The sequence below is a fragment of the Miscanthus floridulus genome, chromosome 5 (genome assembly GCF_019320115.1).
Source record: "Miscanthus floridulus cultivar M001 chromosome 5, ASM1932011v1, whole genome shotgun sequence".
Lineage (NCBI taxonomy): Eukaryota > Viridiplantae > Streptophyta > Magnoliopsida > Poales > Poaceae > Miscanthus > Miscanthus floridulus.
In genome coordinates this window covers 147,352,176-147,375,734 of record NC_089584.1, presented here as the reverse complement: position 1 = coordinate 147,375,734, position 23,559 = coordinate 147,352,176, and the positions used below count along the sequence as shown (strand labels likewise).

At 45.2% G+C, this 23,559-nt stretch overlaps 1 pseudogene; it reads right to left on the bottom strand.

Moving 5' to 3' along the window:
* Positions 1 to 21,994: 21,994 nt before the first annotated feature.
* LOC136455581 (molybdopterin synthase catalytic subunit-like) lies at positions 21,995 to 22,704 on the bottom strand (annotated as a pseudogene).
* Positions 22,705 to 23,559: the final 855 nt, after the last annotated feature.

Sequence of the window (23,559 nt, the reverse complement as noted above, 5' to 3'; positions counted from 1 at the left end):
CTTATCATCATGTTATATTATGTTTTATTTTTGTATTATGTTTTATTTTTTGTATTTATGTTCAATTGTAGTTATGGCCGGATGACTGGAAATGCCTTCGACCCGTTGCCTCTGCCTAGTGGTGTTCTAGTGCTCATGTGCTTTTGCAGCGATCCTTGCAAGGTAGCCAAGTCCGATGAAGAGGACACGTATAGGCAGAGGTATTGGATGTGTGCCAATTTTACGTTTGAGCCTACACTTCAGCCAGCGCCGCATTAACAAGATGGTGAGAATTTAATGTTGTTTAATATTTATTGTGTCAAATGAAGTCTTACATGATTTATTTGTTTTGTAACAATTGCATTTGTTGCAGACCCCCCCCCCCCGCTGCTCTGTGATTTTGAGCAGTGGAATCGACACTGAGATCAAGCAGGGAAGACAAGGAGTGGATGCAGAAACTATTACGGTGAGAGGCAGAGGACAAGGAGATGATGGAGAAGAGACACAAGAGAGGAGGCTCTAGAAAAGGAGCTCAAGGAAGAGGAGGAAAGGAGGCGTGTTGCTTCGCACAGGGAGGAGAGGGAGAGGAAGCTTGAGTGTGCGCAGTGAGCGAAGGCAGTGATGGAGGAGAATCCCGATGCCCATAGGAATGGAAAGTGGCCTCAGTTGCACTTATTAGTCTTCATAAGTTGCTATTTCTATGGTATATTCACTGAATAATGTTATCTAATCTTGGACTTTGCATTGTGTTGTCATGTAATGCACTTTTAGTTTGTCGGCATATACTTCAAATGTTGTTATGTTGATTAATGTGCTCTATTATTGGACCTTTCATAGTGTTATTGGTTTCATTATTTGTTGTCATAATATTCAATTTAATATTTCATAGGTAGTGAAATGAGGTCATGTAGTGCAAATAAAACAGTAACGAAGTAGTTGATTACCTAATTCAACACACACAACACATGAAATGGTATGTGATAACATGTACCAAACTAGGGTACAGAGGTCCTGGACTAAACCTAACATGCCTTAGGTAATTGAAACAAACAACAAGCACATGAAATGGCATGTGAGAACATGTGCCAAACAAGGGTACATATTTCCTTCGACTAACCCTAACATGCCTAGATGATTAAAGCAAAAAAAAAACAAACACATGGATGTCGCCCTGTTAAAAAGATTGGTTTGTCCTAGTAGTGTGGCCACATAGCAAATTGTGTTGCACCTTCTCCAAAGTATCCTCCTATTGTTGGTGGTGGTGGCGGCGGGGGTGGCGACGGAGGACCCTTATTCCTATGATTAGGGCAGGTGCAATATGGATCATTGCAGAGTGCCTCTTGTGAACTGGCACCATTGTTGTCATATTCCTGTTCGTCGTCTTTGTAACCACTGCTAACTTCTCTTTCTAGATCAAAGATACGGTCCTGCATGTAGTAGATATACTCCACATGCAGATAAATAGGTCGAGGATCGACCCACCTAGTGAACCCACAATTTTCTTCGGACAAGGAAGACCGCAATAAGTATGTCATGTAAGTTGTATAGAAGATGAACATATTGAAGAAACAAATAGTAATAGCAATTACCCATGCTCGCGGGTATTTGAAGAAACATCGGCCTCCATCTATTCCCTCGGTGAACATCTGCACTAGACAGTCCTCACCATGCATGCATTTTGGCCACTCTTCTTTCCGTTCATCGTATCCTCTCAGTGGTGCCGCTTTCATGAAATCACTTTTGCTCTCGACTTGGTACCTCTCATAAAGAGCTTCCTCAAAGAAATCAGGACCAAGAGGACCCTCCCACCTAATGGTAGTTCCCTTCCCCTTTCCTCTCCCTCTAGACGACCCTCTAGACATTGGTACTGCAACGAAAGATAATGCTGAGGAGTGCTCTTCCTCCTTCTTGTGTGTTTGAATGAGAGGGAGTGAGGGGTTATTTATAGGTCGAGACTGAGGAATGGAGGCCTCTCAATGTGCCAATGTCAGCGATCTGTGTGCCTCTTTGCCTCAGCCCTTGGATCAAACAGTAATAAGATGGATGGTGGAGATGGAGTGGAGTTGTGCTTCCTTGCATGCCTTCGTACCTATAGGTGTACCATTGTCTAAAAAGCCTAGATTCGTTCACTGTTACTGAAAAGCCTATATTCATTTTCAAAGCATCTGTACAACACAATTGGACTATACATGTTCTACTGAATTTACATTTAATCTGTGTACTATATTTGTGCCTTTGTAGCAGTGAAGTATAATTAATGATTCACAGAAAAAATTCGCAAAAGTTTCTCTTGTTTCAGGAGCATCCACGGTTACAAGTAGAGACATGATTATATAATCCAAACATTTAATTGTCCAAAGACCACAATACAACCACATCGAACATCACAATCAACATAACATGTCCTGCATAGTCCAAATAGTACACAATGTCCATACAGTCCCAAATAGTTATAGGAAAGTAACTACGTACTTTCCAAATCTCCACACATGCAAAATAAGCCAAGTCCATGCAGCCCAAATAGTTTGTGTTATCGGATCTAAGTTGTTACCAGTCTTAACCTACAAGTCATCGTCACTTTCTCCTAGTCTTACCCTTGCCCTTGTGGCCAAGAGCGTCGGTGTCTAGAGTGTACATGTAAGGCAGACGACGTCTTCTCGTTCCTGCAACCTGCGTAGCTTGAGTCGAAGGAGCGTCCTGGAGCTGAGACTCGGCAAGCTCATCATAACCATGCTCCTTGGCCTCCTCATCGCCTTTGTCGTCGCCCTCGTCTTTGTGGCCTTGGAAAGTGTCCACAATCGCAGCGCTAGTACCTCTGTGAGAAGAAGAACCGAGGCCTACAGGTGTGTCCCATTATCATGCGTGTGGCCCATGTACATCCTTTGCAGCGCTAGTACCACAACCACAACAAGCAGATACAACTCTACAACACTTCTAGTTAGAGAGCAATGTTTGTATTCCATTTTCCCATAATAAAATATCAAAAAGGCTGATGCAATCACAGTACTCTACTGCCACTTCAACAGTCTAAACAAACACAGACTACGAATTTAAGAGAGTAATAGCAGTTTAGTTTCAGTGGCAATTTTAAGTTCTATTGTAGCAGATTGAATTCTTGATTATTTAATAAAGTTCAAAGATGCTTACTTGTGCAAGTCTATTGACATCGAGAACGGCTCCATGGGCCACTCCTGCCTCAACCCAAACTGGCGTGCAACCCAGTGTGGTAGGTGGAACTCAACCACATAGAAATAGATCAACGGACACCGCATCAGGTATAGGTCTTCAGTCCATCTTGCACATGATGTTGAACCCAATGTGCTCGTACTGTTCATCATCGTATGGCTCCCAAGTCACCTGCATTTGATTCTTCAGTCACGTAGTGCTTACATCGAGAAAACAAATTAGTATGTGAAATACAGCTAACTCACCAGCCTTGGCGTGAGTGCGTCGAGCTCGTTCACTGAACTCAATGTAGGCGCGTTTACTCTGGGCGAAGGGACCCTTAACCTGGTCCCAAAGGTAGGCATATGTCGGTCGACGTCGAAGGCCATGCACCTCGAACCAGGGACGAGGATCACCAACTTGGGGCCGACCGACCGGTAAAATAGACCACATCCAAAGCTGAAGCAAGGTAAACACATCCTCCTAATGAAGAGTTGCACCGAACTCCGATGGCAAGCCTCGCAAAGCTACCTGGTACAAGTACCCCTAGCACTATAGAACCCCAGCTGTAGCCCCCCATCGTGTCCTAGTCAGTAAGACTAGGGTAGGTACATCCATGAGCGGTGTCTCCCATTGCTTCGGTGAACATAACACAACCAAAAAGATGCAATGATCCATGCCCTACAGTAGTAGGTAACTAGTCTGCTCGTCTGCATGACCTAGGACACTGACCAAAGTTCTGCCTCAGCCAACTAATGAGTACTCCAGAGGAGCGGGCACCCTGGTGTCTCTGGAGGAAGCTCTGTTCTAAGGAAGGCCTCCACTCTACCTCTCCAACCAGCAGCAGTGCAGGGGCCGATAACTAGGGCCGCCACTTATATGGACACCTAGGAACTTCTGCGTGTCCTGAAGAGTAACGGTCATCTCTCCACAAGGTAGGTGGAAGTTGTGCGTCTCTAGCCTCCATCTACAAAACAAGAAAGAAGTACTAAGGTTATATGCACATCGAGAACCGAAAATATAAATGGAAGTGAATCTGTTCATAATTTTGGTACCTGTTGACTAGAGTTGAGATCGCCGCGGGGTTGAAGGTAGGCACCCCACGGCGAACCTAGAATGATACAACAGTCAAGTCCAGCCCTCTCAAGGAGAGGAGTGTACCTAGTTGTCAGTACCACATGTCCTCGAACTTATCGTGGGAACGAGGACGAAGATGGTTCAGTTCCTGCAAAGAATAGAAATTATTATATTAATTCATGAACACAAGTACATGTGAAGAGGAAAAATAACATGCAGAAGTAAAGTTGTTACCTCCCCCTCCACGGTGAGTCATCCTCGGTGGTTCTCCTCGTAGTACGACTTTCAGCATGTGGAACGGCTCCATCCTACAAAATATAATGACAAAGTACAGATAAGTTTTATATGAACAAATAAATAACTTTTTGGTACTAGTAAACATGCATGTGAAACATTAGTTATTTACACGTGACTAAGTGGCCAATGGCATGTACGTGAATTATGCCCAAGTCTACCACATTTGCCACATTGGTTCTGCTCGAGGTCAGTAAGAAAGGGGGTTGCTCTCCCTCGCCTCGTTCTATCGGAAACCTGGTCCATGACCATCTTGTGCCTCAGTCCTCTTCGGGGTTCCACGTTTGTCCCAATGGGTACCTAGATCCGCAATGTATTTCGGCCCAGTGTAAGGTGGCCACTGACCCTCATCCAGGAAAGGCTCGAAATGGGGAGACCAAGTCTGTACAAGGCTGTCAACACTGAACTCCGACGGTATCTAGGGTCTCATAGGCAAAGTTGCGATGCTGAGATGTTGCAACATAATGAGAACTAAGGGAAGTGGTACTGCCTGGTTTTCCCACATCGGCATGAGAAATTACTAAGTACCATAATATAACTCCTTGATGGCCGGACCTCACCATCGGACGTTGTACCACCCCTTTCTAGTGACCTTGGTACTTGCTGGTGCTGTGGTCAAAGCAATCAACGTCATGTGTGATAGCCCTTTCCTTTGCCTTGTCGAGATGCTTATTAGGTTTAGGTGCCCATTTCTGATTATTACTCTATAGTGCCATTGCTTGAGCGTGTCTATCGTCAAACCATGCAACTAGCCTATAAAAGGTGAATGATACAATGGCATTGACGGGCATGACACGTATACCCTTGAGTACACTATTAAATGACTCTGCCATGTTGCTAGTATGAAACTCATACCTCCATCCACCATCATCGTAGGCTATTGTCCATTTCTTAGGTTCTCTCATCAATCCTCTCAGACACTGTCTACCTTCTGCGCTTGTTGCCATTTTTAGCTGCTCCAACTTCTCCTCGAAGAATGGCACCTCAAGCATGCGAGCAACCTCCTCGAATAGAGGAAAGTTGTCCTTCATACCATCCTTCCGAAGTAAATTCTCGGCAAGGTGTCGAGTGCACCAACGGTGGTGCAAAGGTGCATACCCTAAAATATGCTCCTAGTACGGACACTGAGTATGCCTTGATGTCTATCAGATATGACACCTACCTCCCTATGAGGGCCAATGACATGGATCCTAACAAGGCGCAAGAACCATCTCTAGCTATCTTTGTTCTCCCTCTCCACCAAAGCGAAAGCCAAAGGAACCAATGCGTTGTCTGCGTCATAGGAAATGGCTACCAAAAGTGTGCCCATGTACTTGCCAAGAAGAAAAGTGCCATCAATGGATAACACTGGATGACAATACCTGAAGGCCTCGACACACTAGGGAAAGCACCAGAATGCACTGAAAGAATATCTGCCTCCCGTCCTTCCATTCATTCGGCTTTGGGATATACTCGTAATGCATGCTTGGATTTTCTGCTTTCATTGCATTGAACATTGTAGGCAACTAGCTCGTACCCTCTCCTCCCAGTCCCCATATATCATCTTCTAGGCCCGTTGCTTTGCCCTCCATGCTTTCTCATACTTTATGTCATACTTAAATGTCTTCTTACTCATCTCCATAATTGTCCTGACCTTCAAGTTGGGCTGACCCTTCAAAGTTGTGTATAACTTTCTGGACAATGAGGGTAGAGGTCAACTATCTATGCTTCTATTTTAGATCTGTCTGGGCACAAGTGTGTGGACCTATAATTTTGGTGATCTTGAATTTCCCTGTGGCCTTCTGTTTGTCGAGCATAGACCCTCCAATTGCAATCTACCATCTCGCACACCACCGTGTAACGGCGCTCCACATGGGAGTGCCTCACCTTGAATGGTCTCTTATGTCTCATAGAATATTCCTGTAGCCACCTTCTTAAGGTGGGCAAGTCCATGAAGACCATGCCCAACTAAATTTCCACGCTGCCATCGGCCTCAGGAGCCTCTAGCAGCTCATCGTCTCTTCTTTCTCCATAAGCATGTTGAGAATGACTAAGGTCATTGAATTCATGAACCAGTGGATCACGATCAGGACATAGGCGTCTGATGAGCTCCATTTCTTATTCGCTCAAAGCTGCAACTGGGCGGTCATCATCAGAATCAACGGCCCTTGCTATGCCATAAGGCTCCTCATCATCCTGCAATATCAACATCTACACTATTAGAGGCCATAAACCTTGGGTCCACAGTTGGTTGATGGAGGAACAGGAGCACAACCATCATTATTAGGATTGTCTTCTGCATTTAAAGCACAAATATGGAGACAAAAGGAATGGAATGAACAAAGAATAAGGAGAGCCAAAGTATTACTAAATCACTTACTAGGATGATTCTGGGTCAAAGGGATCTCCTGAGGGGCACCTACAATATCATCAGTCCCACATTCTACACGAACACCAGGAAATACACCAACTTCATTGGGGGCGGATTGAGCATCGGGCACCACAACCGCATCTTCCACATCTACCTCACGGTTGGGTAACAGAGGCTCATAGGGTGTCGGATTCTCTGGTGCTGGCGATAACCCATGAGGGGGTGAATGAACATTAGGGGGTGAATACCCATGAGGGGTGGGATCATTGGACAACTTCCGCATAACCAAATCCAAACATTGAAACTCATTCGTCATGACAATTTTAACAAATTTGTCCCATTGAGCCTCTGATGCAATTGGGACCAACCGCCTCAAAATTGTCCCTGGCCTACCATGGTGAAGTATCCCCCTAAACTAAGATGGCATCTTCATTTGAATTGCATTTAAGCTCATCACGAGACCTACCAAACAACTCACAAAACAATGGCCGATCATTGAATATCACTAGGCACCCTTTGTATTCCAACAAAACTGACATTATCAAACTCATCTTCCTCCACACTTCCTCCATGATACAGGATGACTACGTTGTCCATCTAGTTGGTATGCACATCAACCAAGTTATTACGGTATATTATTATAAGATAACTAACCATAATATCTAACTATATTTGCTAACTAAATTACCTAACTATCGACCTAAACAAATAAGTATCTAACTGTCTAACTATCTCTATAACAAGATAAGAGATTTGGTAACTACACTTACTAACTAGCTAACTAAATCAATAGGTAACTAACTCCCTAATTATGTCTCTAACAATCTAATCTAACTAAATAACCAACATACATATATTCCTAAGTATATAATATAACTAAATAAATAAGCATCTAACTTTCAACCTATGTAATTAAATTTGCTAACTAAATTTGCTAAATATTCTAAAAATATTACTAACTAAATCTAAGTTACCTGGATGGCCTGCTCGTGCACGGCCCGGAGGGGCAGGGGGCGCAGGTACCCGGAGGGGCAGGGGGCACAGGGGCCGGAGCCCAGCCGGCCGGCGGGAGCTCCGGCGAGCGGTGGTGGGCCGCCCTCGCCGCCGGACAGAGATGAGGAGGAGGGAAGCGGCGACGAGGGCACGACGGTGGCCTGCTGCGGGCGCTTGCGCGGAAAGGGAGGGGGCGCACGGACCCGACGGCCGCCGGTGGCCTGCTGTCGGCGCAGGAGGCGCAGGGAGAGCGGCGGTCGACGGCGGCGCAGGAGGCAGAGATAGAGCGCGGGAGAGAGAGAGAGAGAGAGAGAGAGAGAGAGAGAGAGAGAGAGAGAGAGAGAGAGAGGCGGCCGCAGGTTTTGAATCAATGCACGGCGCCAAGATCTGTGGCGCCGAGGTGCCGGCCACGTGAACGCCACCTAGGATGGCTTGCTGTGCTCGGCCAGGCACCTCGGCGCTAAGATCTGTGGCGCCGAGACGTGTTACCTCAGCGCCATGATTCCTGGCGCCGACCCCCAGGGTCTAAAGATGAGTTTAAGTCTTCCCAGGGGGCCAAACATAAATTTTCTTCAAAAAAGGGCCAAATTATAAAAAAAATTAGGCAGCCGCTACCCGCTTGTTCTCATTCTCACTTGTCAATGTTTGTTGAATAATTGGCGGGAGTTGCTCTGGCTCCGTTCAACACTTCAACCCCTATTCAAAAATGGCGCATTGGCGTTGGTGGTTTTGGCAAAGGTTAATTGCTAGTAGATCCGTAAATGTAATGTGATGCAGTTTTCACTTTACACACCAAAGGCGTGTGGGCGTAGTATGAACTCAGAGTACCTTTTATTCACGAGTGCTCGCATATTCTAGGATTTAACGGCACTTTGTTTTCAGTGGTAGGCAATGTCCCCGTCGACAGCGAGGCGCCTGTAGTGACTTTGCAAATTTCAAGATATGTCGGCTTAGTTCTTCAGGAGGTGCTCATAGGGATAGGATTTGTATATGTGTGTTCATAGGGGTTGTACTGTCTAATTAATTCTCAAAGAAAAACAGGCACTGGTTTAAGTATTTGCTTGTTTAAGTGTGAAAAAGGAAAGGGTCCTGATATGTTACGCCTTTTTTTACCTCTAGACAGGATAAAAATAAAATCTTAGCCATTGATTACAAAGAGAAAAATTTATGGACTTTCCAAATCTAGTGCATTCATGATCGATTTGAGGAGACTTGCCAAAATTAGAGAATGCTAGATTGTTTAAGGGGAGTTTCCATACTTGCACCATTGCCAAATTAGAGAATAAACACACGAGCACGCAGTTTCAACTCAGAACTCTTTTTATTCAGGGGTTAATTGGATTCATGCCATTACAAAAACAACGTTTCTGAGATTTACCATTACAATTCGACTATTTTGAAATTTACCATTGCAATTCTACCTCTTGCCGATTCTTGCCAGTTTCTACGTATGGCCTCAGCCTGGGACCCATCTGCATGCTGTACTCGCGTACAGGAGCGCCGTATCGATGGGCACTTGACCTGGCCATGGTCCAGCGCTGTGGACGGCGTCTCCATTCCGTCTCCTTCCCCGTCCACTTCTCCACGAACCCTAGACCAGCGATTTTGGCAGGCGGCAGGCGTTGGGTGAGAGCTGCTGCTGGTGGAGGCTTGGCCTCAGCTTTTCTCCTCCTTGTCGCGTCCTCCTCGCACGCGGCGTAGGCGGGGCAGGTTGGGTGGCGCTGCTCTGCGCTCGTACGGGTATAGCGGTGCGGTGCTGCGGTTGCATTGGGTGCGGCCGGGGGTGAGGGAGAGGAGGCCGCGGCGTCAAGGAAGAGCTCCTCGTCCAAGGGGTCGCCGTGCAGGGCAGTGTGGCATTGCTTTGTTCCTGCTAGTACATGTCCATTCATCAGGTCTGAGGCAGAGTATGAAGCATGGGCAGCAAATGAACGGCTAAAGAATCAGGTGCCCAATTCCAATCCAACAGCAGTGATGCAATTGTGTGATGAAGGATATGCCGATTTGAGGCATGAACTGAACCTAGTGATGCAAGCCCTGGACACTGTTGCCACTGAAGTTTGGAACCAGAAAATGCGACAAGGTCAGATAATGCAGGATGGGGAACCAGGCAAGAGGAAGTAGCAGGTTGTGGTTGATTGGTGACTTTGCTGCCCTAATGTGGAAGTGATGCTAGGTACTATGTAATAGTTGTAGCAGCAATGTAATGCAGGAACCTGTAATGGGTAGTGTGTTGAGCTTGTATGACCAATTTCAGCAGCACTGAAATTATCTTATGAAAGAAATCTGTAATGGGTAGTGTGCTGAGTTTGTATGACCAACTTCCATGTTTTTTGTTGTTATATTCTAATATAAAAATGGGAGGCAGAAACTATCTTACGAAATTGTGACTCTGGTGTTTGTTGGCATGCCTCAGATTCGGCAACTTGATTTTATAAAGGAAATCTGGACAGTTTCACAATTAAAAAAAAGAGCACAGGCCAATCTGGAGCATGTTCAGCATGCCAATTTGCAAGTTTCCCAGATCAGGAAAAAAAGAGAAGTGCACAGGCCAATCTGGAGCATGTTAAGCATGCTAATTTGCAAGTTTCACAGTTGAGAACAAATGTAACTTGGTTCACACAGCTGATGCCAGTTTTCCAACAGACAGAGATGGATTAATTTGGTTCTCACACAGCTGACAGAAACATAGTTTTCACAAATGAAATTACATAGTTCACACACCTAGCTTCAACATAGTTCACACACCTGGCTTCAATATAGTTCACACACCTAACTTAAGCAAAAGACATAAATTCATTTCACACAGGTAACTTAAACAAAAGACACCAATATAGGTGACACAGCTACCATCAGCTTATTTCACACAGCTATCACATATTGGCATGACACAAGTTCATAGGCTGGCAATGAAGTCTTTGAGGCTTCGGACAACACTAAGTTGTGGAGCAGCAGCTTCCTTTTAATTGGAGTCTTCTTTTTCTTTGGCGTCTTCTTTTTCTTTGTTGCAGCCTTCTTTTTCTTCACCTGGTATGGTTCAGCAATATCTTCTTTTGTTTCCTGCCTCTTCCTGTTTCATGAACAATTTCAAGTTAGTGCACATAGCAATAATTTTAGAAAACTGAAAACAAGAAGAGGGTGAGAAGGAACCTCTTGTTTTGTGAGCCTGCAGTAGCTTCTCCATCTTGACCTTGCTCTGGCAGCTTGCAAGAGGTCTCCTCATGTTGGGTCAGCTCGAGAGAGATTCAGATGCATACCTGCCGTCGCCGCCTTCCATCGTCACCGCGGCGCACCCAGGGACCTGTGCCATGGAGCTCATCCCGCCACCATTGCTGCAGGGACAGAGCCAGGCCAAGCCAAGCCAAGCCCTCCTCCAGCAGCAGCCCTCCCTCGAACAGCTTCGGTCCGCCGCCACCGCCGCCGCTGAAATCACCGGTCTAGGGTTCGTGGAGAAGGGGACGGGGAAGGAGACAGAATGGAGACGCCGTCCACGCGCTGGACCGTGGCCAGGTCAAGTGCCCGTCGATACGGCGCTCCTATACGCGAGTACAGCATGCAGATGGGCCCTAGGCTGAGGCCATACGTAGAAACCTGGCAAGAATCGTCAAGAGGTAGAATTGTAATGGTAAATTTCAAAATAGTCGAATTGTAATGGTAAATCTCAGAAACGTTGTTTTTGTAATGGCACGAATCCAATTAACCCAAACAGGCGCCGGTTTATAAAAGGATAAACACAAGCATGCGGTTTCAAGGAGCTGAAAAAAAAAGGAAATATGATTTTAGGCCCACCGACCGTTTGGGCCAGTATTTTTAGCCGAAATCCTTGTTTCTCCCTGAATGCAAGCGGGCCGACGAGATTTTACATTTTAGGCTCCCTTTTTTTTAAATTTTAGCCCATGCATGCAGTTCGAGTTCAAATTAAGTACCTGCCAAAGCCCAGACGGAAGCATTATAATACAAGCCCAACCTACTGAAATGGTGTGCCAAAATGGTGTGCTTCACACCAACTGTATGTATAATAAATAAGCATCACCTGGAACTCACATGCATTCTCTCCAAGGCCACACAAACAGGTTTTGAGCTGAATAATAATGCACTTATATTATATTCACCGAGCTGAATGCACTAATACACCATCCTCAATTTGATCCAAAAGCTTAAGCTTCCGAGGAATATACTTTGATACTCCCCTATGTAGTTATACACAGGGAAAACCTTGCTTCAAATTAATTAGATATCATGTGTTGCATAAAGTATTATTGTATGTGGTGAGCTGGTGCTAAGGAATAGTCAAACATACAAAGTCTATAAACAAAAAGATATCCCTCAAGTAAGAATGTTTAAGCACAAAGATAACGAAATTGCCAATCACAAATTAATTGCACTGCCAACTGTATCTGCTCGCAAGGGAAGATCTTTGACTATGTCATGCAATTTTGATGCCCCACCGGATGTACTTCTTTAGATGAAGAGCCACCCATAGAGGTTGAGAATCGAACCTTGGTTGGATAGGTGACAAGCACCCTAGTTATTTTATTCCTAAGGGAAATAAATCCTCGGGACTCCAATAAAAAATGACATCAAATTATATATAGAAATAATACATAGCAAGTTGAGAATCGAACCCTCGTTGGTTGAAAGTAGTAATCCCCACTAGCCAATACTCCCTCCGTTCCTTAATATAAGCCATATAGTTTTTAGCACCAATATTAACGCACGGCTTGGGAAAGGATGTGAGACCGAGGAAAAAAAGGAAAATCAGGTCATCTTCTCTCTCCCAATCAGATTGCTTCCTAAATCTAATGGATTGGTTGGGGCATGTGCTATGTACGGTGGAAAGATTTCCAAACTAATCGGTGTGGGAGCTGATACGTACCTATATTTCGGAATTTTCTTTAGAAATCTATATGGCTTATATTAAGGAACGGAGGGAGTATAACTTAAGGAGACAGTGACTTTTCAGCGTCCTCTGCGCCAAGATGAAAGATGAGCCGAATAGGTAATAATAACACGACGCAAAATGTGAGAGTATATTTTTTTTGCTCTTTTATATGTCTTCTATCAATTGCCATTTTTTCTTCTATACTACTCTCGTCCAGCTAATTAACAAAATAAACATATCTTGTGCGTATTCGGAAAAAACTCACTTTCCTTGAATTAAGCATTCATCAAATATATATTTCTACACCTAGAACTCTACTGATTGAAACATGAATCCATCATCATGTGAAGATATTAATGCACAAACATTTCAATTCATCATAACATTCGAAAGCTAAAATTGAAAATTTAAGTATTTGACCAACATATCCGACTGATATAATTGGCCATGCCTACATCCCAAAGAAGATTACACATTACCACTCTGCAGTTGCAGAAAATGGAGAGCGACACTGCCATGCATGGCGGGCTAAAGATTACTAAAGAGAGCAGGCTACCAAACTGAAGAATTTAACAACATGAAATGTAGAAATAATAGTATTCTAGCAGACTTGTAGAGTAGAGTATGCAGGCATCTCAAGCATAGAACCTCATTCAATCGTCAGCTGGCTTAGAGGAGGATGCTTCATCATCGTGTTTGGAGCGCGATGATTCTTCGTCATCGAGTTCAGAGGATGATGATTCATCATATTCAGAATCATCATACGAGATACTCCAGCCCCACTCACAGAGCATCATCATTTCGTACAGTTTATTATAGTGGACGGACATGCAGTAATCTGTGATGACCTGAGCGAGGGTGAACGGACGGAACAAACCATCTAAGGAACCCCAATCCCCACCGAACTCGACGACGACGTTGTCAGCGACGTGAACAATGGTCTTGTCTACAGCACCATAGTAGGCTTTAGTTCTGGATGGAAGAAAGTAGACACAACCGCCTTGGATGGATGGGAACTTGTCAGCGTTGATCGAGAGGCACCTGACATGGCTAACGAAAAGGGCACGGCTACCAATGCTACTGATTGGCTCGATCGTCTGGGTCTCCATGTTCACCCTACGAACTACTGGTTGGTCGATAGTAAAGCCCAACGGTTTGGTCACGAGCAGCAGATCTCCCGCGGACTCCACGAGATAATACCTGCCGCTCATCATTGCTCGATCACCCGTGTCAGCAGCAAAATCAAGGATAGGAGAGATGGCGTCCATGGTGATGTCCACTGCAGAGCGGCGCCTCGGTTCCCCGGCTATGGCGGTGGTGACGGCATCAGCACGGACAGTGGACAAGTAGATTGATCCGTACCGATCGGTGGCGTACAAGTTGTCGCTGAAGGACGTGACGCAGGTAGGCTCATAAGGGTAAGCCATAAAGATGCGCTTGAACCTCTTCATACTTTGATCCGCCCAAATGATCTCGCCAATTTCGGTGGAGATGAAGACCGTCAATGGTGGCTTCGTTGTCATGGAAACCGCCTTTACCCCTGCCCAGGGTATCCTCGCCTTGAAATGGGCGATGGAACCCGTGAACGGGTTCAGAACGGAAGCTCGGTGGGGCTTCGCTGACTCCCCCAAGAGGATGAGTCCGCCGCTCGTCGCGCCCACAAAGAAGAACCGGCGCAACAACGGGATCCTCTTGCAGAGGAATCGGCCGGTGTTGACGTTGACGAGCGTGATGAGGTCGTCACGCCGGTCGAGCAACGCCCACTTGGTGGGAATCAAGCGGGCAGCGGGATCGATGCCGTGGCCCGCCTTCCCCTTCTCAGGGTCGTCGTTGGTGGCGGAGCGCCAGTCACGGCAGACTGCACGGAACGCCATATAGTCGTCAATGTTGTTGTCGGCCAGCAAGCAGTCGCCCACGCTGCGGACTTGGTCGAATGGAAGCGACGCCCAGATCATGGACATCGGAGCCGGCTCCTGAACAAGGCGAGCCCTCTTTTGGGTGGAGAGTGTGCAAGGCATGGCTGTCTCTCTGGGTTTGGTTGCTTGCTATGCTCGTGGCTCCTGCGGCTTCTGCTTGGGTGAGGACTTCACAGCGAAGTTGATGGCTCTTTATAGCTGTATAAGCAGTTGTTGGGTGCACACCAGATAGTCAACAACTTTAAATAAGTGAGGGAGCGCAGACATTTCATTGATGCCTGTTCTTACCTGTTATTTTTGTCTATATATATGTGCATTAATTTCTCTCCTAGGCTGGTTATTTTTAGCAGAAATTTATTACTTCCTCCGATTCTGGTTATGAGATGTTTTGACTTTCGTACATGTGTAACTTTTATTGAAGGGCGGGCCTGGTGCAAGCGGTAGAGTCTTACCGCCTGTGACTGGAAGGTCCCGGGTTCAAGTCGCTGGTCTCCTCGCATTGCACAGGCGAGGGTAAGGCTTGCCACTGACACCCTTCCCCAGACCCCGCACAGAGCGGGAGCTCTCTGCACTGGGTACGCCCTTTTACATGTGTAACTTTTCTTATACACCTAGACATACACTATATCTTGATACATAGTAAAACATAATATATTTAGAAAAGCTGAAATGTCTAATAATTTAGAATGAAGGGAGCAGTGATCAATGCAGTTTCACGTATAGTCACCACTAGTAATCTTTTTAAATTTGGTGTACTAGGTGGCATTTTAAAAATCTTATTTTAAAACATGGGGCCGCTTTAAGTTGACGCGTGCATCCAGGGATTAAAAAGAATACTAGGAAATTTAAAATCTACAACACATGCCAGCATTTCACAAAACCCAGGATATATATAGAGGCCAAAATCTGGTTCAGCAAGCAGATCACCACCAGCGAGTTACAGCAATGGGATTTCGTATGAGGTGTTGACATAGAGTGACAAAAAAACGCATTAGTTTTTTATTATATTATTACTCAATACAGTAGTATATATTTTGATGAAATATTGAAATGTGCCTAATTCTTGTCATCGTATGTGTTCCTTCGTTGTCAAATAAAAAATATACTCCCTCTATTCCAAATTATAAGATGTTTTGGCTTTTCTAGGTATAACTTTTGTTAATTGTTATATACTTATATATACACTATCTCTATATACAAAACTAACTAGAAAAGTCAAAATGTCTTAAATATTTGGAATAGATGGAGTAGTATTTTACGGTATAGTTAGCATATCAAAATTTTGATTCTTGATGTAAACTTAGAATTCTTTTTTACAAACGTATCAATGACACACTGTTCATGGTGTACTGATGCTTTTATGATGCATTCCTACACAACCAAGTCCAAGAATAATCATGTTTAGTGATGAATGTAGTTTCACATATAGCCATACCCCTAGTAATCTTTTTAAATTTAGTGTAGTAGGTGTCAGTTTAATTAATCCCTATTTTTTAAGGGAAACATGAATATACGCATGCGGTCGGCTTAGTTTGAAACGCGCATCTAGGGATAAAACAAATACTAGAAAAATAAAAAACATACGACAAGTTATCACTATGGATTGTCCTCTGCCAGACACTCCAGTAGTGATAGGAGGCTCCTACCTGGCAATGATTATCAGTTTTGGCATAGTATCACGTAAGCGTATTCTCTAGAGGCAAAAACCTAGTTCAGCAAGCAAACCGCCCATGATTGAGTTACTGCAATGGTTCAGGGAGTTCAATTAGACTTGATAAAAAATTATAGAAATAAATTTTCAAATAAAAAGTTCTGAATTGTTTTCAGAATTAATATGCATTTAAATACTAAAATCTGATTTAATATTGGAGAAAACATACATGGTGTATTGTTTCCTTCTTGATTTAGAGAAAATAATTTTGGTTCAAGCAAGCTTTCTATACTGTTGGATTGGTTCTTTGATCCAGAAGGCTGCCTATAGAGGTTGTAAACTCTTATTCTGTGGACTCTTGTTAGTTTTTTTTAACATATATAGTGTTTTCTCCTTGTTTTTCCCCCGTCAGTTGTAAATAGAATCCGGTTGACCAAGATAGTCGAATTTGAGATGCCCATGTATGCAAAGCATAGGTGCTGAGGCATTGCAGTGAGCCGAGCACAAGCTTACAATCTGATCTCGCGGACATCTTTTTTTGAATTTTTTTTTGTTGTACAAGGATTTATGTACGTGTGTGTTAGGACGCCGCATTTCAGTTCAGCTCTAGCCTTCCAAATTGAAGAGAACTTCAATTTTTTGAATAGAGCGTGCAGTGAAATGAACAAGATTTGTCAGCCAACTAAACATACTTGACCCAGGCATTGCCCTTAAGAGCTTTCTATACTGTTATCCAGCCTGTGAAGAAACTAGATGCCCACCTCAGTTGCAAAAGTGGTCCCTGTTTTGGATTCACCCAGATAACTATTAGATGTGTTAGCCGAAAGAAATCAGCTAACAACTAATTACTAGCTTGGTGGTTGGTAAAATATTATATTAGGACCTCCTCAACAATAATCCACTAGCTAGCTCAGGGTGACGTGGAGGGAATAAATTGAAAAGTGGTTCCTATTTTGGATTCACCCAGGTAACTATTAGATGTGTTAGCTGGAAGAAATCAGCTAACAACTAATTACTAGCTTGGTGGTTGGTAAGGCATTAGGACCTCCTCAAGAATAATCCACTAGCTAGCTCAGGGTGATGTTGAGAGAATAAACTGATTAAAAAAACTACTCACTAGCGATTCAATGGAGCCTTGAAAGCGATCGTGCGAGTGGTGAGGAGGTCCTTGCTCCGCTTAGACAGCCAATACGGAGAGTAGCAATGGAAACAGTGGTTATATTAGGAGGGTGTTTGTGACTGCTTCACTCTATGTTTTTTTAGCTCTGCTCTACGTTTTCTAGCCAAACAGGTTCAGCTCAGTTCGAGAGAAAAAAATGAAGTTGTGACAGCATCTAAAGAGGTGCTTCACATACTCTAAGTTTTTTTTAGAGCTGCTCCACAGTGAAGTTTATGGAGCAGAGTTCGTGGAGCTGTCCCAAATACGCCCTAAATGTAGTCAGGCATCGATGTGGACAATGACCATTGCGGACGCCCTCAGCTGGCTTATTAGCTCAGGATCCAAATAATTCCTCAACTAAATTTTAATAGCTAACACACTAGTTAAAGTAGCACAAAAGCGGTACACAGTATACGCGCACAATAAGTTTTTGCAGTGTCCACACATAAATAGCGAATACATAGTATACGTTGCATTGAAGAAAATATACCAACAGTGCTGCATACTCAAGGATTCAACTATCTCCTCAAACAAAGATGATTATTTGAACCATCTATCTTCTGGTTTATACTCAACGCTACCAATCAACATAGTTACACGCATTCAGACGAAGACGAGTGTCCATGGTGTAGTTGCAGAGTAGGTGAATAATTGTGAAAGGACGCGGTGAGTTAGTGCGCCAAACCATATCGTTGCTGCCCATTGCTGCTGATACCAGCTCCGGTTTTTCATCGTCATCAAAAGTTTCAATGTTGAACCTTGTAGATATAACTGCTAGATCACAGACTTGGAAGTAATAAACGTAGTTGGCCTCAATGGTTGGGAACCTGCCGGCGACTGGCGTCCACAACAAGGCACCTGTCGCCGAGGAATAGCGCTAGGTTACCGATGCTCTTGATCTGCTCCAACACATTCCTAGACGCGTCAATCTTGAAAACATCTATGCCATGGCGACGCCGCTCCAAGACCGCAAACATATCTCCGGTGGCAGCGGCCTCAGCTACGTGACAGCGGCAGTCATCTGACCGAAGCTAATTGTAGTTGTTATTGGCATCAGAATAGGGCTGACGGCGAAAGGGCCTCTAGCCTATTAAAAAAATCTGAATAAAAAAAATAAATAATAAGTTGGGGTTGGGGTTTCTCCAACTCACTTGATCAAAAAAATAGGGCTGACGATGCTTAAAGAAGAAGGGAGAACATCTGCTAGATTCGTCTAGTGCTATCATGAGCGGCCTGCATGTTGCAGAGTTGGTACGCCATTCAAAAGAGAAGGCAGTCGCAGTGGGGGTCTTCCCTATACACCCCGTCAGACACGACGGAAGCCAGGACGAGGGTGGGAGACGAACCAACCATGGTGGCAGCGAGTCGCCAGTCGATCGGCATTGGCGCCGCGAAGAAGATCAAGGAACCGATGAAGGGGTTGTGGACGCACACGGCGTGTGGTGAGTCCCTAGCCGCCAGGACTAAGGAGGCCGCCGATGGTGGTGGTGATGAATCGTTAAGAGCATACATAAAGTTTCTATAACTATTAATTTTTATAGACAATATATATAGAAAATATGGTCGCAATGAATAAGTTTCTACTGAATAATTTTTTATTCAATCACGTATATTCTTTCTCCATTCTTTACCAATGGCATCCTTTCATGTCTTGATTCTTGCGTAGACATGGTTTTCTAACTTAGACATGATTTTATGATTTTTGCTCTCTTCCTCTTCTATAACTAACTTATCATATCAGTAAAACGCTTAAGTGGCAGTAAATTAATATCCATAAAAACAACGGTGATTTGTACATTGGAAGTGCTCTAGCCTGCAAGCTCTTGCGGATGTAGCAGCCGGTAGCGGCGTTGACGAGGAGGCGGGAGCCGTCGCTGCTGCCGGTGAACTTTTTCCTGAGGAAGCCGTCGTTGACTAAGTAGGGAACCAATGTGCGTTGTTACCAGCTCCGATTCTTCATCATCGTCAAAAGTCTCAGAGTCATGCTTGTTTGACGCCGAACATAATAAAAGAACAGAGAAATAAAAAAAACATTGACGCATTAAGCTGAACATAACATTACATGGACTAACACAAATCGCACCAGCTGAAGTAGCACAAAAGCTGTAACATCATGCGTGCATTGAAAACAAGATATTAAATTATTAATACTCGTAGAGACGACAATCATAATCATCTGGTTGATATCGTAAAATCTTATTATCCATCTTAATTCACATGTGTTGGATGGAATTGAATGTAATTTAGTTCAATTACACTTTAATACAAGGTTGATTAAAATAAATACTTACGCATTCAAACAAGGCTTAAAAGACTAGTAACCCAAAGACTAGTAATCCTCATCGATTCCGTAATGGAAACAGTAGTCCATATACGTCCTGTAGTGGCAACCAACCTCTGATGAAGTATCTTCGGTCGTCAAGCTTCACAGGGTGTAGCACAAGTCCCGAGCTAGCAGATGACTTGGAACGTCCATGGTGTAGTTGAAGCCGTAATGATATAGACAGGGCGTCCGAATGGCCGGGCGCACCGTTCCACAGCCCGTTCTCTCACACTCGCACTCCCCCCCCCCCCCCCACCCACCCACCCCCCGATTCGTACGCTCCACCTGCACTCTCACAATGCCTGCTTTCTCGCACTCGCTCTCCCCCCGCTTTCCTGTCCCGCTCTACGGGCCATCCTCAGGACGGGGACACCGCGCTCGCGCACACGAGCTCGCCGCGCACCCCGCCTGCCCGTGCTCCCTCCCTCCCTCTGTCCCTCGCCCTTCCGCGACGACCTCCATGCACCTTCACGCTCCCTGCGACCCAGCTCCTGCACCCCCACCGGAGACGAGGACGACGGCGGCGGCTCCAACGAGGTAGGTCGCGGAGGGATCTGGATCTGAGCCCTGCTCCTCGTCCCTGTTACAATGGGTTTTTTTTTTATGTTGCAACAGATCATTTCGAATGTTGCAATAGGATTTTTTGGTCGTTGTAACATGTTTTTACGATATTGCAGTACTACTGCTTGAGATGTTGCAGTACATTTTTTCGAATGTTGCAGCATAATTTTTTGATGTTGCAGTATATGTTTTTTCGATGTTGCAGTACATATTTTTCAATGTTGAAGTACATATTTTTTTCGTTGTTGCAGTAGATTTTTTCGATGTTGCAGTGCATATGTTTTTAATGTTGCACTATATATTTTTTCGATATTACGGTACATATTTTTCGTTCTCCTCCCAGGTGAAGGACGTGCTGGCGTGGGACAGGTCTGAGTGGCTCCATCAGTGGGCCGCGTGCATGGCGGGCGCCAAGTTCGCCGGCGTGCCGCTCAGCTACGTGGCCAAGATGGAGGCGGACTCGGCGCTGCGGAGGTGTGGGCTGAGGGGATACGAAACCAGAGGAGTGGAAGGCGGCTGCCTCCTCCTGTGCCGCCATGGATGAAGAAGAGCCAGGGAACGAAAGGGGGCGACGAACACGACGCCGACCGCTGGTGGTGCGTGATACGGTGAAAGCTGCGGCGGGGGAGAGGAGATTACGCTATCCTCAGCGTGAGGCTCAAGCCAGCCAGGCCCAAAAGAAATGGCCCTTTTTTCTGTTTCCTGGGAGCCAGAAGAGAGAATGGGATTTACACCGTGGGTGCCCGGCTCACGAGTGGGCCAATGCCACCAAACACGAGCAGTGCACCCTGGAGCGCAGCCAGGCCCATGGGTCACCCTTGCAAGCACGCCCCTGGAGACCCACTTGCGGGTGCAGCCGCAAGTAGTGGCTGAGCATGAGTTCCACGATGCCTTGAGCCACAAAGCGAGCGGCCTTCAGGCATTGGTCCGTCACAACGCGGGGGACTGGCTCCGATGGGCCCTTGTTTGGCTTACTTCATATTCAGTTTTTTTGAATTTTTTTTATAGTTTGAATAGTATTTTTCTTTTACCATAATTTTTTGAAACAGTGTTTTTCAACCAGTTTTAGCTAAAGTTTTAAACCAGCGAACAGGGCCAATAAGGTCAGTCTCAATAGGAATTTTATCAGAGTTTTATAGGACATTAAATATACTGATGTGGCACCATATTAATAAAGAGATATGATAAGAGTTTGGTGGAAGGAAAGAGAGTTTGGGACGAAACTCTTTGTAAAATATGATATGTTTAAAATTAGTACATGAAACCCAGTGTAGACTGGACTAAGCAGGCAAAAGAAGAGGGGGCAATTATGTATTTGGCACTGGAACAAATCAGTCTTCTTTATTTAGCACTAAAATTTTTGAACTTTCTTATTTGACATCGAGTTAAAATTTTCTTCTGTAAATGGCACTACCGTCCATTTAGTGCATTCATCCGTCAGTTGACTGTGTTGACCCTGTCATGTTTCTTTCGGAAGTACCAAAATACCCCTCTATACTCGCTCCTGGCCGACGGCTCGTCTCCTGCCCAGGAGCTCGCGGAGGCGTGGCGGCCTCTAGCGCCGGACTCGGCAGATCGAGGCGCAGGGCCCGCCGACGCTAGTGCCAGTCCGCGACGCGGGCGCCGCCATCCATCAGCTGATCAGCATCAAGCCTCCTGGACCCTGACCTTGCCCCCGCAGCATCCGGCCGAACCAGTGGCGGTTGCCATGGCCGTGGGCGTCGCCGGAATGGCGGTCCAAGAACTCGCGGTTCTCCTTCCAGACCTCGCCGTCGTCGTAGACCTCCTTCTTCCAGATGGGCACGGACGACTTGAGCTCGTCGATGACGTAGCGGCACGCCTCCATGGCGTCGGCGCGGTGCGTGGCGGAGGCGGCCACGAACACGCTAGCCTCCCCGACGGGGACGGGGCCCAGGCGGTGCGCCACGGCCAGCCGCCGCAGCACGTGCCGGGACCGGGCCTCCCACAGGATGGCCGCCAGGCGGCGCCGGGCCATGGCCGCGTACGCCTCGTACCGGAGCTCCACCACGTGCCGCCCCGCGAAGTGGTCCCGCGTCGTGCCCTCGAACGTCGCGATGGCGCCCGTCGACAGGTCCCGCACGTTGTCTCCTCGGGGACTGCCAGGTGGAGGAGGACCGACGCTTGCGACGAAGAACTGGCCACCTGACGACTGGCGGCGGTCGCCCAGTTGTCGCACGACAGAGTGCGCGCACGCGGGGTGAACGGGAGAACAAAAGGCAGGGGTGAATTCCAGGGATGATCCTGGATGGTGATAGCTGTGCCGTTGTGCAACAACGCTGCTGAAACAGTGTGTGTGGATCGTGTGATCTTTGAACGTGCCTTCTCTCGTGCGGCATGGCAGTGTACTGGAAACATGGGGCCGCTTTAAGTTGACGCGTGCATCCAGGGATTAAAAAGAATACTAGGAAATTTAAAATCTACAACACATGCCAGCATTTCACAAAACCCAGGATATATATAGAGGCCAAAATCTGGTTCAGCAAGCAGATCACCACCAGCGAGTTACAGCAATGGGATTTCGTATGAGGTGTTGACATAGAGTGACAAAAAAACGCATTAGTTTTTTATTATATTATTACTCAATACAGTAGTATATATTTTGATGAAATATTGAAATGTGCCTAATTCTTGTCATCGTATGTGTTCCTTCGTTGTCAAATAAAAAATATACTCCCTCTATTCCAAATTATAAGATGTTTTGGCTTTTCTAGGTATAACTTTTGTTAATTGTTATATACTTATATATACACTATCTCTATATACAAAACTAACTAGAAAAGTCAAAATGTCTTAAATATTTGGAATAGATGGAGTAGTATTTTACGGTATAGTTAGCATATCAAAATTTTGATTCTTGATGTAAACTTAGAATTCTTTTTTACAAACGTATCAATGACACACTGTTCATGGTGTACTGATGCTTTTATGATGCATTCCTACACAACCAAGTCCAAGAATAATCATGTTTAGTGATGAATGTAGTTTCACATATAGCCATACCCCTAGTAATCTTTTTAAATTTAGTGTAGTAGGTGTCAGTTTAATTAATCCCTATTTTTTAAGGGAAACATGAATATACGCATGCGGTCGGCTTAGTTTGAAACGCGCATCTAGGGATAAAACAAATACTAGAAAAATAAAAAACATACGACAAGTTATCACTATGGATTGTCCTCTGCCAGACACTCCAG